Here is a 4405-nt window from a genome sequence, read left to right as displayed (position 1 = left end):
CGTCTTCTGTGTGACTCCTGCTCTCGCGACAAGAGTGTACAGAAGGCGTGTGCTGGCTATGCTTGCAATTTGGTGTTGTGTTGCATAGTTCATGTGAATTCCCTGAAACAAGTACAATACAGAAGATCCACGGCTTCCCTAAATTAAAAAGTCCTTTGGAAACCGAGGGTAGCTGGTATGGAGACTTTTGTTTCCTCGTGCCGTAAAACGCCCGATTTCAATTTCCTATCTATACGTAACAGGAAAAAAAGTTGCCTCCTTCGCGATATATAGGCAAATAAAGAATGGGTGCTATCATTTCGGGACAAAACAGGTGAAAATTTAGGTCGAAAAAAGTGTTTATAGACAAGGCATTTGAATTTAGCCAAAATCTGACTTGACCACGAGAATGCGCGCATAAAAGCACCCCTAGGGCAGTTTTTATACGGAGCAGTCTCATTTGCTTCCTGGATGTGCAGGGCCAAACATGGCCAAAAGTGGTGATTTTGGCCGTCCAAGGTGTCCATTTTCCGCGAAAATGGCGTTTTTTGGCGTCACTAAAAAAATCATTGCGAAGCAACTACTGGAGATATGCTTGTAAAACTTTGGGAGCGGTCGTGCGAACACATGCGCCAAGTTTTCTGCTAAAGTCTGCAGGCCAGATCTGCCGGGCGGCACATAAAACCGGAAAAAACCACCTAAAAAAAGAGCATGCCAAACAAAGTCTCACATTTCGCTGAATAACTTTTGATCTAGAAGAGTTAGACAAATTCTGATTGCGGGAACGGCTCCGCCGTGTGTTTTTACATATGTCTATGTCCCGTAGATAAAAAGTACATGTTGCAAAAAAAGTACATGTTGTACATAAATCTACCTTTGATATTCGGATTCCCCGTGAAAAACTACGCCTAGGCCGCAGGGTTACAAAGACGAGTCATTGCACTTATGCCCTTTTATAGACGCTTTTAGAAATCGGCCAAAACAGTATTTATTAATTTAGACAGTGTTCCACTGACATGTCGCATGCTGCGATATGTCCACGTGAAAGAGCACCGAAAAGCACCCCTAGAACACCCTTCATACCCGTTCTAACGGTTCTCTTTCATCTTCATAATAATCAAATTAAAGAACACCATACAAAAAACAAGATCTCGTGTGTAGTGGCTCGCCAGGCATACTAAAACCAAGATGTCGTGTGGGCACATGCCAGACATCATATCTTGCGTTTGCAAACACACGCAAAGTCGGTAAACAGCTCAAAACGGGCTAAAAAGTAGACAGCACCCGGACTTCCCCGGTGGTCACCCACCCGAGTACTACCCGAGCTTGAGGCTGCTTAACTTCACAGAGCAGACGGGATATGGTGCTTTCAGCCTAAGATGGCCGTCTACATTTGACTTTGACCGACACACCTATTAGTGTTTATCACTCGTATACATTGGTACAACACATTTACACACTCACATGTCCACATACGTGGCCATAGACTGCACACGATGGCCCCCAATACCCCTTCTGGCCCTCAGAATTGGCTGGGTGGATGGCTACACTTTATATAGTAACAAAACAAAAAGGGGGGTGGTGTGGCGCACTCCAATACAAACGTGTGGCCAGCAGCTCACTCCTACAACGCAGCATACGTATTCTCTCCGATAGGAACCCCACACAGACCGACACCTTCATACACAGCAGTGCAGATAGCCGCCGCACCCCATATTTGCGCATACGCGGCCTGGAAACAATGTTAAACCACCAAAGTGGCCATTTACGACTTGCACAACCATACCTACGCTTCCTATGCGACATGACATGTGCACGTACGCGTCTTAGGCAATATGAACACCTTCGACACCTTCATACATGCACAGCGCGCGCTCCGCTTAAGTACGACACTAACTTGTCATATACATCATGCGTTTCCTCCCGTCACCTTTCATCACCTCCATATTCACACCCATGCGCGGTCACCTTCCTCGCGCCATCACCTTCACCATTTTCACCTCCATATCCGCGCTTCCTCCGCCGTCACCTTCCGCGTACGCGTCCATATTCGCTGCGTTTCCTCGCGCTTCCTGCCTGTTATTAATCCAAGCCAAAAACATCTCCAAACCCATACAATTAGAACAGCAAACAACTTCGCATTTTTTCACAAAGTCCTCAGCTTCATTTTGCATACTTTATCCTAGTCTAATTCACGCTATTCCGCTCTCTTTAACATACTTAAACTAAGTCTAATTCACGCTACTCTGCTCTCTCTAACATACTTAAACCAAGTCTAATTCGCGCTATTCTGCTCTCTTTAACATACTTAAACCAAGTCTAATTCACGCTACTCTGCTCTCTCTAACATACTTAAACCAAGTCTAATTCGCGCTATTCTGCTCTCTTTAACATACTTAAACCAAGTCTAATTCACGCTATTTCGCTCTCTTTTAACATACTTAAACCAAGTCTATTTCATGCTATTTCGCTCTCTTTTAACATAGTTAAACCAAGTCTATTTCATGCTATTCCGCTCTCTTTAACATACTTAAACCAAGTCTAATTCACGCTATTTCGCTATCTTTTAACATAGTTAAACCAAGTCTATTTCATGCTATTCCGCTCTCTTTAACATACTTAAACCAAGTCTAATTCACGCTATTTCGCTCTCTTTTAACATACTTAAACCAAGTCTATTTCATGCTATTCCGCTCTCTTTAACATAGTTAAACCAAGTCTATTTCATGCTATTCCGCTCTCTTTAACATAGTTAAACCAAGTCTATTTCATGCTATTTCGCTCTCTTTTAACATAGTTAAACCAAGTCTATTTCATGCTATTCCGCTCTCTTTAACATACTTAAACCAAGTCTAATTCATGCTATTCCGCTCTCTTTAACATAGTTAAACCAAGTCTAATTCACGCTATTCGCTCTCTTTTAACATACTTAAACCAAGTCTAATTTTACGCCCTGCCGTCTAGCTTGCCCTGTTAAACCCCCATACTAAAATCTCCGATTTTGGCTCAGAAATCATTAGCGCTGGCACTTAGCGATTTTCACGCAAAGTGTTTCTCGCTTTCTGCCTGTTATAAACCCGATACTAAGGTCGCCGAATTTGGCTCGGAAAACAATAGCAGCGGCACTTAGCGATTTTTGCGAACAAACCTCACTAAGCCAAAACAAAGACTTTGACGATCTTAAGCTTAACAGTATTAACTCTCTACCAGCACTTTGACCGGTTACTTTCGCCGCCCCATAGCGAAAGTAAATCACTTTAACGCAGCCTTATTTCGACTGCTTAACTTTATAGTTTTAACATTGCGCGTTTGCAATTGGGGGGAGAAATGTTCATTTCTGAACAAATCAATAGAACAAGGGCTAAATCTCAGCAGATCGTAGTACAAGACTACTCTCATGCTTACAACACCCCGTTCTGTAGTTAAGTCGTCTACAAAGGATTTATCTTTCCCAATATTTGAAATTACAAATCAGCCTACTCTCCACCGCCAGTACTTGACAGGCAGCGGAGTGCGTTGCAATTGTATGATGTTGGGTGTCCAGAAGACACCTATCGCTATTCGCGGCACATCGGGAAAGGTGATTATCGTCTATTCCAGCATGGATTCTGACTTAGAGGCGTTCAGCCATAATCCTACAGATGGTAGCTTGGCGGCACTAGCTTTTCAGCTAACCGCAGTTACCAATTATCTGAACCAACGGTTCCTCTCGTACTGGGTTGGATTACTGTTTAGACAACGAACTCATCAGTAGGGTAAAACTAACCTGTCTCACGACGGTCTAAACCCAGCTCACGTTCCCTATTAGTGGGTGAACAATCCAACAATTGGCGAGTTCTACTTCGCAATGATAGGAAGAGCCGACATCGAAGAATCAAAAAGCAACGTCGCTATGGACGCTTGGCTGCCACAAGCCAGTTATCCCTGTGGTAACTTTTCTGACACCTCTAGCTTAAAATTCAAAAGAACTAAAGGATCGATAGGCCACGCTTTCACGGTTTGTATTCATACTGAAAATCAAAATCAAGTGAGCTTTTACCCTTTTGTTCTACATGAGATTTCTGTTCTCATTGAGCTCACCTTAGGACACCTGTGTTATCATTTAACAGATGTGCCGCCCCAGCCAAACTCCCCACCTGACGATGTCTTCCACGTAGCTCACCCAGGCAAAAGCCCAAGTTTACAACTAGAACTGAGCGACCGCGAGGCCACACAGATGCTACATCATGGTATAAGTAAAACAACATTGAGAGTAGTGCTGCTGTTGCGTCTTTTGGAGTTTGTTCCTCGAGTTTATTGCAAGTTTCCGCCAAGTATGTTCCAAGTATCGGGGAGCACAATGGAGTAGCGGATGGCGAATGTAAGTGCAGTGCAAATGGTGCTGGAGGTGCAGAGGAATTGCTGCGAGGGGCTGCACACGGTGGCG

The 4405-nt window shown here is 43.8% G+C and overlaps 2 non-coding genes across 2 annotated transcripts; both read right to left on the bottom strand.

Moving 5' to 3' along the window:
* Nucleotides 1–1249: 1249 nt before the first annotated feature.
* On the bottom strand, nt 1250–1363 carry PITG_33354. Its single transcript, XR_009934748.1, has one exon. It is a non-coding gene; the product is annotated as an 8S ribosomal RNA (ribosomal RNA).
* Nucleotides 1364–3445: 2082 nt separating this feature from the next.
* PITG_33353 lies at nt 3446–4237 on the bottom strand (the record flags this gene model as incomplete). The annotated part of the gene is made up of 1 exon (XR_009934747.1): nt 3446–4237. It is a non-coding gene; the product is annotated as a 28S ribosomal RNA (ribosomal RNA).
* Between the last annotated feature and the right edge of the window lie 168 nt (nt 4238–4405).

This window comes from Phytophthora infestans, genomic scaffold, assembly GCF_000142945.1.
Source record: "Phytophthora infestans T30-4 supercont1.52 genomic scaffold, whole genome shotgun sequence".
In the NCBI taxonomy this organism is placed as follows: domain Eukaryota; phylum Oomycota; class Peronosporomycetes; order Peronosporales; family Peronosporaceae; genus Phytophthora; species Phytophthora infestans.
The sequence above is the reverse complement of the archived record's forward strand: the minus strand, read 5'-3'. Positions and strand labels throughout refer to the sequence as shown.